The following is a 14267-nucleotide window of genomic DNA, read 5'->3' as shown; positions in this document are numbered from 1 at the left end:
GCCTATGGCATGCCCACGTACGTTAATCACAGTACAGACCCTTAGAATTCTGAAGCTAAGCCAGCCACCCTCGGTGGTGAATACTCTCTTTTTAAGGAATAGATTTTGGCTTGCTGCTGGGACTTTATTAATAGAGACTGATGCTTAATGATGGGCTACCAAGTTACCATGTGAACTGAGCTGCCTGTCATGACCTCGGTTGTCTGACCTACTAAGTCATGAATGTGGAACCTGCACACTAGTACTCCATCATGAAATGGAAGGTGTACATACAAGACGGAGATGGCACAGTCCCTGAAGTTACAAGTAAGTTGCATGAAGAAGTGCCCCAATGCCCACGGCCTCCATTCCTGCTACATTATCTTTGCTCTCCCATCCCACACTCACAACCACATGGGAAGTTCCCTACCACCAGCTGAATGAAAAAGAGAAACACTATGCCTCATTTACAGATGATTTTGTACAATATGCAGGAACCACCCAAAAGTGGATGGTGGCAGCACTACAGTCCCTCTCCAAGACATCCCTAAAGGATAGTGGTAAAGGAAATCCTTCCAGTGGACAGAACTTCAAGCAGTGCACCTGGCTGTTCATTTTGCATGGAAGAAGAAATGGCCAGAGGTGCCACTGCATTAGGATGTAGCCAATGTTTTATCTACATGGTCAGGAACTTGGAAGGACATAACTGAGAAACTGGTTACAACATAGTCTGAAGAGATATGCAGACAGACAAAAAAAGTGGATGAAAAATATGAAAATACCTGAAAGGACAAAAAATATGAAAATATCTGTGTCCCATGTCAATGTTTACCAAAGGGTCACCTCAGCAGAGAATTTTAATAATCAAGTGGACAGGATGACCAGTTCTGTACATGTCAGTCTCTTTCCCCAGCCACTCCTATCATTGCCCAATAGTGGTCATTGGAGGGAGGAAGGTTATGCATGGGCTCAGCAACATGGACTTCTCCCCATAATGGCTGACCTGGCTACAGCCACCGCTCAGTCCCCAATATGCCAGCAGTGGAGATGAACACTTACTCCCCAATATGGCACCATTACTCAGGGTGATCAGCCAGCTATGTGGTAGCAAGCTGATTACATTGGAATGCTTCCATCACAGATGGAAAAAAGTTTTGTTCTTAATGGACAGACTTTCTAGATACAGATTAGTATCCAGAATCCTTCACTGAATCCAATATTCCTGCCAAATCTACCATCTGTTAACTTACAGAATGCTCATCCACCATCATGATATTCTACACAGCATTGCCTCTAATCAAGGAACTCACTTCACAGCACATGAAGTGCAGCAACGGATGCATGCTCATGGAATTCAGTGGTCTTACTATGTTCCCCATCATCCTGAAAGGGCAGGCCCATAGATCAATGGAATGGCCTTTTGAAGACTCAATTACAGTGCTAATTAAGATGGCAAGACCTTGCAGGGCTAGGGCAATATTCTCCAGGAGACTGTATATACTCTAAATCAGCATCCAAGAAATAGTATTGTTTCTTCCCTAGTCAGGATTCACAGATCCTGAAATCAAAGGGTGGAAATTACCCCTAGCAACCCAATAGCAAAATGTTTGCTCCCTATCCCCATGACCTTACACCCTGCTGGTCTAGAGGTCTTACTTCCAAAGGGAGGAATGCTCCACTGGGAGAAGCAATGACTCCATCGAACTGCAAATTCAATCTGCCATCCGGACACTCTGTGCTCTTCCTCTCTCTGCACCAACGGGCAACGAAGGTAGCTACTTTACTCACTCATGTGATTGAACCTGATTACCCAGAGGAGACTGGACTGCCATTACACAATGGCAGTAAAGAAAGAATAAGTCTGAAATACCGGAGACATCTTAAGGTGACTCTCAGTACTACCAGGTCTTGTGATTAAAGTCAATAGAAAACTACAACAACCTAAATCAGGCAGGACTACTAACAGTCCAGACCCTGCAGAAATCGCTTGTTAAGGGAAAAGAGAAAATAACCATTTGAGGGACAAGCACTACTACCACCAGACACTGCAGTAGGCGCTTCACAACCTGAAAAGCCAGGCAGTGTTTTCCACTTTACAGGAAGCTAACAGAGGCCTAGAATACCCTACCAATCTAATAAGCAGCAGAACCAAGATGATAACTCATATGGGTCTGACTGCAAAACCGGGATACTTACCAGACTATATTAATTGAGAGATGCATATGTATGAATTTTTTAATGTATACATGACATAATGAATATAATTTGCAACAGATAAGTGAATACAGTAATAAGAAATTAATACACAGTGAATAAAGCAAAAAAATATTAAGCATTTACTAAGTATTTATCTGCTGGACACTGATAATTCATTCTCTCTACTGACTCTGCAAAATGAAATAAGCTCTAATTATGTAATAAAGCAAAATGCCTTGAAGTTAAGTGACAATGATGTAAGTTTGAGAATTATGTAACAGATTATACAAAATCAGGAAAAAAGGTCAAAAACCTAATAAAATACTAAAGGAAAATTAATTAAAAGTATGGACAGAAACCAGATCAGGTATTTGTGATTACATCAGCACAAAAAAGGAAGGCTAAAAATCAAAAACAAAAAAACCCTAAGAAAAATGAAAGCAATATCAACCAAAAGTAAGAAAAAAGAAAAAAACTAAAGTAAACCCTATGTTTTAAAGGGATTGGGGACATGGAGAGAAGCAAATAAGGTTTAACCATTTGGTGTGATATTTATGCTACCCCATAAATATCCAGCATTTGAAAACTACAATAAATTTGTTCCAATGTTTTAACTCCTTAAATTACATAATATAGCATAAGCTCTTATGTTTTTACATCACAGGGAGGTTTATATTACAATAAACCTAACTCTCAGGACAACAGATCAGAAAGCCTTTCACTGTATTTGGTATCTGCATATAGAATCACCTATGCCACCTCCCACCATCTCCACAGAGAACACCTGAGCTCTACCACTCTCTCTCTCCCACGGATCAAAGCCTCCTAACTGGTATCCCCTCCTGAGACCAGCTCTTCCACAATCCAATCTCAATGAAATAACATGACCTTTGAAAACACAAGTCAGACTATGTCACAACTTTCTCAAAACCCTGCAGTGGCTCCACATCTTACTCAGAGAAATGTCAATGTCCTTACATCAGTCTATGAGACTCTGGATATTGGCCTTGGCTACCTCTCTGACTTAATCCCCTACTCCCCTCTCTACTGCTTACTCCATACCAGCCCAGTGGTCTCAAGTTTCTCCAAAATCCAAGCATGCTCCCTATCATGATGCTGTACATGATGCCCAGGGCCAGGCTGCCTCCACCTAAGGGGTACCACATCATTCTGTCCCCTCCTTCCCTCTTCTCAAATGTCACCTACCCTTTCTCCGACAACCGTATACAAAATAGTAAATATGCATCCACACTCTGCCCTGACATTCTCTATTGCCCTCACCTATATAATGTTCTTCCATAGTATTAATTACCTCCTGACCTATTACATATTTACTCATCTACTTGTTTTTAATTTTTTTTTTTTTTTTTGAGAGAGAGAGAGAACTCGTGCACACACACATGAGCTTGGCGGGGGGGGGGGGGGGGGGGAGGGGGGTCCAGCGGAGGCAGAGAGAATCATAAGCAGGCTCCAGGCTCAGTGCAGAGCCCCACATGGGGCTCAATCTCACGAGATCATGACCTGACCCCTGAGCTGAAAACAAGAGTTGGACACTTAACTGACTGAGCCATCCAGGCGCCCCTTGTCTACTGTTTGTTTACTACCTTACTCATTTAAACATAGGCTCCTTGTTCTGCGTTGTTTTATTCACTGCCCTGGTGCCTAGAACAATGTCTGTAAGTGTTCAGTAAATATATGTTGAACTAATAATACATTAGCCTTAAATCAAAATTTCAATCTTCTCAATTATGTGAATATGCTATTAAACAGTAAAAGCTTTAAGCAGGAAAACTGATATACTTTCCTAGTTCTTCTATTTTCTCCTTGATTTAGTTTTACAATAAACATAAAAGAAAGTGAATGTTCTACCTGTTCTATTTTTCTTCTTTTCCACTTAAACACAAATTATGAGCTGCGAGAGTCCCAACTTCCTTTGTCAAATAAGAGAAATTGGCCCATGGTAATCAGCTTCTAAAAATCTAGGATTTAAAAATCAGATCCGAAGCAAAGTTTAGTATAAATTTTTCAATAAGCCATCATAGGGTTTCTCAGGACTCAGGATAAATCAACGCTGTATATGTATATATAAACTACATGCAGTGTATACCCTATCTTAGCCTGAGGGGCTAAGTTTAGATTCATTCTCATAATGCAAATAACACTGGACCTTACATTTTAAGTTTCTCTGCTCCTAAACTCTTTAGTCTGATAAGCACAGGAAACAATTTATCTGAATGCTCCTTCTAACTTGACCTAAGCAAAACACAGATAAACCTGAAAAAAAAAAATCAAATAAACCCTCAGAAATGAAAAAGATGTCACAAATACCACACACTAAAACTCTACATGCTTTACTCAAAGGAGGATCCTTCACACTACCAAGAGTTAGCACAACTCAAGCTTTAATACCATTTTCCAGCCTTAGCAGATACAAAAATTTTTTTTAAATTACAGATGTCCAATGAATAAACTGTGATATAATTATATATGTTGATGATTCCACATTTACATTACATTCAAAAACAGGAAAGCTAGGGGTGCCTGGGCAGCTGAGTCAGTTAAATGTCTGCCTCTGGCTCAGGTCGTGATCCCAGGGTCCTGGGATTGAACCCCAGCTTAGCGGGGAGCCCGCTTCTCCCTCTCCCTCTGCCTGCTGCACCACCTGCCTGTGTTCTCTCTGTCAAATAAATAAATAAAATCTTTAGGAAAAAAAAAAAGGAAAGCTATTCTATGACATTGAAGTAAGGACAGTGGTTAACTTTGGCAGAGACAGGCAGTGATTATAAGGAGGCATGAGGAACTTCAGGGGTGAAGGCAATATTGTTTCTTGATTTGGGTGCTAGTAATATGTAAAGATTCACTTTGTGCTATGGTGAGCGCTGTGAATTGTGGAAGACTGTTGAATCACAGACCTGTACCTCTGAAACAAATAATACATTATATGTTAAAAAAAGAAGAAGAAGAAGAAGAAGAAGAAGATAGCAGGAAGGGAAAAATGAAGTGGGGGAATCGGAGGGGGAGATGAACCATGAGAGACTATGGACTCTGAGAAACAAACTGAGGGTTCTAGAGGGGAGGGGGTGGGGGGATGGGCTAGCCTGTTGATGGGTATTAAAGAGGGCACATTCTGCATGGAGCACTGGGTGTTATACACAAACAGTGAGTCATGGAACACTACATCAAAAACTAATGATGTAATGTATGGTGATTAACATAACATAATTAAATAAAAAAGATTCACTTTGTGAAAAACAGATGAACTATCTACTGACTTGGTGCCCTTCTCTGTACTATTATACTTAAGTAAAAAGCTTATAAAGAAACAAATATTATAGTAGTTCAAGGCCACGAACAGTAAGGATGAGCAGCTCTACACAAACCCACAGCCCTGAAGCATACCTGTGCACTAACAATAACAATGTGCCTGTAAACTGCACTCAGTACCAGGCAGGAAAGTAACAAATTGTAAAAACAATGTGCTTCCAATAAGTATGAAATAAAACAAGTTTACAATTCAATTCAATACAATTCAATTTAAGCTGCAATTATTCAAGAGTCAAAAGAACACTGGTTAAGGATGTGAGTCCTGTCAGTAGCATCCCGTGTCTACCATTTGCCAGCTCCGCAAACTTAACTTTTCTGGGCCTCTGTGACCTCGCCTCTAAAATGAAGATCTACCTCATAAGCTTGTTGTGAGGACTAAGTGAGTCATTTCATGTAAAGCATTTAGGACAGCACCTGACACATTGTAAGAATTCAACAAATGTTGGCTCTTCATTCACGTGGGATATTTAATCTCCCAATGACGTTAAATAAACAGCGTTTTTACCATAACCAACTGACAGATGGGCACTGAAAGGCAGCAGAGCCCCTTCCTAAAATAACTTGCATAGTACTTTTTCTACAAAGCAGGATCACCAACTATTAGCTTTCTTCAAATTTTAATTTCCCAAAGCAGTTGCTGAAGTAGCAATAAATCACACTCCAGGGACGCCTGAGTGGCTCAGTTAAGCGGCTGACTATGGATTTCGGCTCAGGTCATAATCTCAGGGTTGTGAGATTGAGCCCCATGTCAGGCTCCACATTCAGTGTGGAGTCTGCTTCAGATTCTCTCTCCCTCTCCTTTTGTCCCTTCCCTCCGTTTGGCCCACACTCTCTAAATAAATAAATAAATAAATCTTTAAAAAATAAATCACACTCCAATCCCACTCTGGTTCTTTTTCAATTCTTTATGCTGACTGTTTTAAGGAGTAAATAAATAACCATTCAGAGCACTGCATCACCACAGAAAGAAATACAGGAATATAAAATACTAACAGCCAACCCTTTGTAAGAGTTACTATGTGGCAAACATTGCACTAAACATTTTTCCTATATTGATCATTACTGTTTGCAACAACCCTATTAAATAGGTATATTGTTCACCCTAACTAAAATGGCCTATGTTCATTTTACTTCTGAGCTCATTTTATTTATCTCCTTTACCTTATTCTCTCACAACTATTTATATATTCTTATTGCGATGTTTTGTAGTTGTACCTGCTCTTCCTCATTAGATTATAAATGCTTCAACTCCCCATTCCCAGAGCTAGGACACAGAAGGGACTCAGGAATGGTCACCAGGAACTAATTCATTATAAGGATGGGAAATAATAACTCTTAAGCCCAACTGCATTTGAGTAAGTTGGAGACCAAGTACCTTCTCTTCCAGAGAAACGTAAAGAACTCAAGCATCTAATTCCATTATTTCAGTCCCACTTGAGATAATTTTCTTGGTTTGCTGAGATTCATCTATTTGCCAGGTGTTAATCCGGTGACAATTTGATAATCCTGTTGTTAACAATAACTTTTCCAAGAATAAGATAAATGCTGAGAATCCCTTTGATGGGCATCTAACAGGAAATTAATTTATCAATGTCCTATCAAAAGACACAATCTTGCAGATCTGCATGCCTCACTCAGTGCTACAACAACACTCCAATATCTTACTCGCTGCTTTTGTCTTCCATTACAAAAGGAGCACTGTCTGATATATCATTAAGTCTACTTTGAAGAAATTAGTATATGTAATAGGAAGTTTTCATTTTAAATTAACCTTCAAAGAGTCGTTTCATACTCTGTATTAATTAAACAATTCTACTTCCACTACAGCTTGGTCACAAGGAACGAATCTATTAAACTGCTTTGCCCACCACAATGGAACTTACTATATATGTTCAGTACCTCAGGCAATGTCCCAGCTTATACTATTACAACTCATACCTGTGTTTAACAATATGGTATTCCCAGACATTGCAACAATCCTTTTATTACCCTAGGGAAAAAACACAATTTCCTAGTTCACTGAACACCAAATAATATACTATCTAGCACAGGTATATGTATATGTGTATATAATTTAATCCTTACTATGACCTAGAAAAAGAGAGATTATTAGCTCCTTTCACCCAAGGAAGAAACTGAGGCACAGAAACTTGGAGTTAGTAAATGGTATACAATTAAAATGCAGGTTAATGTTACCTCGCCTAGTTTTCCCTCTATTCCATGCTCTCTTCTCCTTCTGAACCTCCCTCTTTCTCACTCTGCAGTTTTCTCTGGTCACCAGTCCCCATGGTGGAAGAGACACATGGATAGTCCCTGGATTTACATACTATATATAGTTCCAGCCTTAAAGAGATGAATGACACAAACTTCTATGTCCCACTATGCAATCAGGGATCTATCACAGGCCTCACCATTTAGAGAAAAGGGTCAATATTCCAGAAAAACTTGCAATAGAAAATAAAGGCAACCAACATCTTTAATATTCATGGTAACTTACTCCTCAGAAACCTGAGTTGTCAAATTAAGAAATTCAAGAAAACAGGCTTCTGAATTAAACCAGAATTAAGAAAATTGAGAAAAAGGAATCACTATTTACCTATTGGAAAGCTCAACCCTTTTAGTGATACCACATTTTTGTAAGAGTCACCATAATAGAATGTCAGGAAAAAATCAGTCTTTTTTTTTTTTTTTAAGATTTTATTTATTTATTTGAGATAGGGAGACAGAGCACATGAGAGGGGGGAGGGTCACAGGGAGAAGCAGACTCCCTGCTGAGCAGGGAGCCCGATGCGGTACTCGATCCCAGGACTCCAGGATCATGACCTGAGCCGAAGGCAGTCACTTAACCAACTGAGCCACCCAGGCGCCCAGGAAAAAAAATCAGTCTTGATCCTCTCATTAGTTTGAGAGAAGAGATCTGTTATCAGGACCATTCCAACCTTTGATCACAAGGACAATGTGTTTAACAATACACAAAGGGGGAAACATTCAAACTCTAATAATTAAAGAAATGAAACATGGTATTTCACCCAAAATAGCAAAGATTCTTTTTCAATTAAAATACCAATGGGGGGGGCACCTGGGTGGCTCAGTCCTTACGCGTCTGCCTTCGGCTCAGGTCATGATCCCAGGGTCCTGGGATCGAGCCCCGCATCGGGCTCCCTGCTCCGCGGGAAGCCTGCTTCTCCCTCTCCCACTCCCCCTGCTTGTGTTCCCTCTCTTGCTGTCTCTCTATTAAAAAATAAATAAAATCTCTAAAATAAATAAATAAATAAATAAATAAAATACCAATGGGCACTCAAAAATATAATCCTTTCAGAATGCAATTATTATTATTGCCAGTAATATATTTTTTTAACCTTAAAATAGTCATACCTTTTACTCTAATACTATGCTCTTGGGAGTGTACCCTTAAAATCCAGAATGAAGGAAAGGTTTATGTGCATAAGAGTTTGTAACAATATTTTTAACAGAAAAACTGAAAACATCTATTTGACAATGGGAATCTACCCAAAAATAAGAACAAGTAAATAATTTATATCTTCTACTTCATTTACTAGTTAAGAAAAAGCTCAGAATATGTAGATTTTAAAAAGCAAGATGCAAAACTGCATCAAAGAGGACTGAAACTATATAAAATAATACTTATTGGATATAAAAAAGAACAACAGCAAAGTAGTTCTGAGGAGTGAAATTTGTTTTATTCTCTTTGCTACGTGTTTCTGTATATTCAAAGTTCATAATAAGAAAAACTATTTATATAAAAGAAGAATGAAAATTAAGACGGCACAACATCCAGTTTAAGTATCACAAGATCTAAAAAATGGGGGAAGGAAGAGGATCATTTCTGAAATGTTCAAATTAACATATATGGTTAAAAAATTAACATTAGACACTTCCCTTAGCTTAATTCTTTGACTTTTTATTCTCAGGGGGGAAAAAACATCAAAATATAGAAAAAGGTTTATGCACAAAAAGTATAAATCAAGACATTTACTATCCATAAAGTTTGATGGATTACCTTAGTTTTATGACATCCTAGACACTATCTAGGTAACATATGAGCAAGACAGGGTCCGATTCTTAAGAAGCTTAGATTTCTATGGGTAAGTACAGGTAGCAAGTTAATAAACCTATCAAAATATAACTTCTAGTTATAAGTATATATAAGTGTTAAAAGTGTTTTATGTGTTTGTTGGGGAGAGGCAGGAAGGAGACTGCTCCTATAGGTGGTCACCAAAATAAGTCTTTCTGAGAAAGATACAAAACCAAAAACTAAAGTCAGCTAGGCAAAAAGGAACAGCGGAACAGTCAAAACATAGGAAACCTTCGGGCGCCTGGGTGGCTCAGTCGTTAAGCGTCTGCCTTCAGCTCAGGTCATGATCCCAGCATCCTGGGATCGAGCCCCATGTCAAGCTCCCCCTGCTTCTCCCTTTCCAGCTCCCCCGTGCTTGTGTTCCCTCTCTCGCTGTCTCTGTCAAATAAATAAATAAAATCTTAAAAAAAAAAAATAGGAAACCTTAAGTGCCAAGATTCAGAAACAAGGAAAAGAGTTTGGCATATTCTAGCAGCAGCAAAGAATTCAGTGTAGGGGAAAATGGTAAAAAGAGATAAATCTGGAGAGGTAGGCAGGGGCCAGACCATGCAGGGATTTGTAGGCCAGGAGAAATGTCTATTTTATTGTAATTAAAATGGGAAGCCACTGAAGGGGGAAGGAAATGATCTTACGTGTATTTTTACAGGCTTCTGAGAAAACAGACTGTAGAAGGTTAAGAGCAATAACAAGAAGTTAGGAAGCCACTGCAGGAATCCCAGTGAGAGGTAACAGTGGCCTGGACTATAGTGATGGCAATGAAAACAGAAAAGTAGAGAAACTCAAAATATATGTGGGTGGTTAGAACCCACAGCATTTATGACAGATGGTCAGGATGTGGGAGATAAGGACCCAGAACAATCAAGTATAGCTCCTAGGAGTCTGAGTGAATCATTATTTACAAAACTAAAACTTAAAGTGTGTTTCCAATACTAAGGCACAGTTAAATATATTACTTAGTATCCATTACTAATATTTGTTAAAGGTTTGCATCTCTTACTATCTATGGGGTAATGGACATGATACTACTTATCCAGGCCTCCAGTTTACTAAAATAATTACTCAATAATCCCTCAAATAATTACTATAAATAATACCTATGGCTCTCACAGAGTTGAAGGGAGGATTAAATGTGAACCTATGAAAAACACTTTGACTGTGCTCAATATATGAAAGCTGCCAGAAGTCATAGTAATGACTCCAACACCAGAATAGAAAAGGTAGTCAATAAATATTTTATGGATAAATAGGCAGATAAAAGAAATGATGAAGCAGGAATTTATACCCAGGTCATCTGACTCAATCTCTATAAAACCATGCACTCTTCACCACAGGTGAGCAATGAAGACTGAAAACTTAACAACCGTTATGATTGTGAAATCAACTAAGAAGAATTATGAAATCCCTGAATCCTCATTAGACTTTTTGATATAAATTACCCAACAACCCAAGGTCTAGAGGGTTCAGTATTATACATAGTCATGTAGATAAATTAGAATAATTGGTAATTTCTGAATCACAAAGTAATCAAAATGCTTACTGACTTTTCAGGAAGTAAATTGGTAAATAAGGTTGAGGACTCAACCTGCTAGCAATGCAAAGGGAACTCAAGACTAGGAATTTGGTTAGACCATGGAAGTCTAGGAGCAAAGAATTATCAATAGGAACTCAAGAGCTAGATAGGAAATACAAGTAAGAGCTTAAGAAAACATAATCCATGGCCTGGAAGGAAAGCACTGGCAAAGAGACCTATACCAAAAACTATGATTGGTCAGTCTGAGGGACAAACACAGACCAAGAGAAACAAGGACAGCATTAGGAAACTCTCACAACCCCAGGGCCCAGGCAAAGATCCACTGGTCCTAGGGAAGAGGTAGAAGTAAGAGCCCACCACTTCCGGAGAGGGACAAGAACCCCTCTTGGCCCAGGATCCCACACCCAACAAAGTAGGCTACCAGTGGGCAAAGAACAGGAAACTCTCTAGCCTAAGTACTCCCCCAGATACTAGGCAGAGTTTGGCTGCTGCTGGGGGAAGAGGAAGAAGAGTGAGAAAGCTCAACTCCCAAAGCCCATGCTTACAAGCCCTACCTAAGACTTAGAGCACATCAAAACCAAGAACTCCTCCACTCCTACCACAAACCTACTATACAGAGAGAGCCTCTCCACAGTGCAGGCATGCTGCTGATAGCTCTACTCCTGCCATACAAAACACAGAGTAACAGCAGTCCACCACTGGGGAAATTTCTGGTCTATGGTGCACTGAAAGTGACAACAGTAACAAGAGAGCCATACCCACCTCAACCATTAACAAAACTGACTCAACCTACCACACTAATAGTCTGACAGAAGAAGCACACCCATTTCTGGACATAGACAATATTGATCTCAGACTCAACTGTGCTATCATTCAATCAAAAATTATGAGCCATTTAAAAAAAAATTATGAGTCGCATTTTAAAAAGGAAAAAAAAAAAAAGCCTCATTGTCAAGAGATAAAGCAAACAACAGAACCAAAAACAGAGATAACCCAGATGTTAGAACTATCAGAGTGGCTAAAATAATTATCAAAACCTCAATGAGATACCACCTCACACCAGTCAGAATGGCTAAAATTAACAAGTCAGGAAACGACAGATGTTGGCGAGGATGCAGAGAAAGGGGAACCCTCCTACACTGTTGGTGGGAATGCAAGCTGGTGCAGCCACTCTGGTAAACAGTATGGAGGTTCTTCAGAAAGTTGAAAATAGAGCTACCATACAATCCAGCAATTGCACTACTGGGTACTTACCCCAAAGATACAAATGTAGGGATCCGAAGGAGTATGTACACCCCGATGTTTATAGCAGCAATGTCCACAATAGCCAAACTATGGAAAGAGCCAAGATGTCCATCAACAGATGAATGGATAAAGAAGATGTGGTATATGTATACAATGGAATATTATGCAGCCATCAAAAGGAACGAAATCTTGCCATTTGCAACAGCGTGGATGGAACTGGAGCGTGTTATGCTGAGCGAAATAAGTCAATCAGAGAAAGACAAGTATCATATGACCTCACTGATATGAGGAATTTGAGAAACAAGACAGAGGGTCATAGGGGAAGGGAGGAAAAAATGAAACAAGATGAAACCAGAGAGGGAGACAAACCATAAGAGAGTCTTAATCTCAGGAAACAAACTGAGGGTTGCTGGAGTGGTGGGGGGTGGGAGGGATGGGGTGGCTGGGTGATGGACATTGGGGAGGGTATGTGCTATGGTGAGTGCTGTGAATTGTGTAAGACTGATGAATCACAGACCTGTACCTCTGAAACAAATAATGTATTATATGTTAAAAAAAAAGAAGAAGAAGAAGATAGTAGGAGGGGAAAAATGAAGGGGGGGAATCGGAGGGGAGGACGAACCATGAGAGCCTATGGACTCTGAGAAACAAACTGAGGGTTTTAGAGGGGAGGGGGGGGAGGGGGTGGGTTAGCCCGGTGATGGGTATTAAGGAGGGCACATATTGCATGGAGCACTGGGTGTTATACGCAAACAATGAATCATGAAACACTACATCAAAAACTAATGATGTAATGTACGGTGACTAACATAATAAAATAAAATTTAAAAAAAAGATCTAGAGGAAAGGATTAATATGTTAAAGGATCTGGACAATATGTATAAATAGCTGGGGAATCTCAACAGATATGAAAACTCTAAAAGAGAACCAAATGGTAACACTAAAATAAAAAAAATACAGTTTCAAAGTTGGAAAATTCCTTTGACAGGATTATCAGTGCACTTAAAACAGATCAACAGCTTATCCAAGCTGAAATAAAAAGGATAAAAATGGGTTAAAAAAAGAGGGGGGAAGCACCCAACAACTGTGAGACAATATCAAATGGTCTAGCATATACTTAACTGGAGTGCCAAAGGGAGAAGGAAGGAAAATAGGACAAAAGAAATATCTGAAAAGATAATGGTTGAGATTATCCAAAATTAATGGAAGTCAACAAACTATAGATCCAAGGAGCTGAGAAAACTCTTAAAATTCTGAAGTTATCATTACCTTAAATCAAGCAAGTTAAAGCAAAGGGTTCAGACAAAAGATATAGCCTGAAATAATTAACTACTGAAAGTATGTATTTAGCAGATACTACAAAATACACTCTATTATCTATAAAAATACAATAACATACTATTTCCATCTCCACATAAAAAGGAACTAGAGGAACAGATGAAACAGAAGCAAGAAAAGGTGGTAAAAGAGCAAAAAGACCTGAATTATAAAGTATAATCAAATAAACATATATTATAGTTTCCTTCTAACATCCACCAAACACAGATATTTAGACAATATCACTTTGGGGGAAAAAAAAAAACTGTTAATTTTCAGCAAGTACATTAAATAAAGGCATTCAGTTATGAGATGTAAAAACAGTTATTATGTATGTGTTTAGTAAATCCTCTGGGATAATAATTTTACTTCGTGAAAATTCTTTTACAAATTTATTTATTTATTTATTTATTTATTTATTTATTTTTAAGATTTTAAATGATCTCTACACCCAACCCCAGTGGGGCTCAAGATCAAGAGTCGCACACTCCACCATCTGAGTCAGCCAGGCATCCCTCTTTTACAAATTTAATTATGGTTTATCATGTCCACTATTGTGAGAATCTGTGTTACAGATGA

The 14267-nt window shown here is 38.8% G+C and overlaps 1 protein-coding gene across 4 annotated transcripts in view; it reads right to left on the bottom strand.

Annotated features, from left to right (window-relative positions):
* The window catches only part of STIM2 (stromal interaction molecule 2), a 144275-nt gene that overhangs the window by 111608 nt on the left and 18400 nt on the right, over positions 1-14267 (bottom strand). The window lies entirely within an intron of this gene.

Source organism: Halichoerus grypus, chromosome 3 (genome assembly GCF_964656455.1).
Source record: "Halichoerus grypus chromosome 3, mHalGry1.hap1.1, whole genome shotgun sequence".
NCBI lineage: Eukaryota > Metazoa > Chordata > Mammalia > Carnivora > Phocidae > Halichoerus > Halichoerus grypus.
The sequence above is the reverse complement of the archived record's forward strand: the minus strand, read 5'-3'. Positions and strand labels throughout refer to the sequence as shown.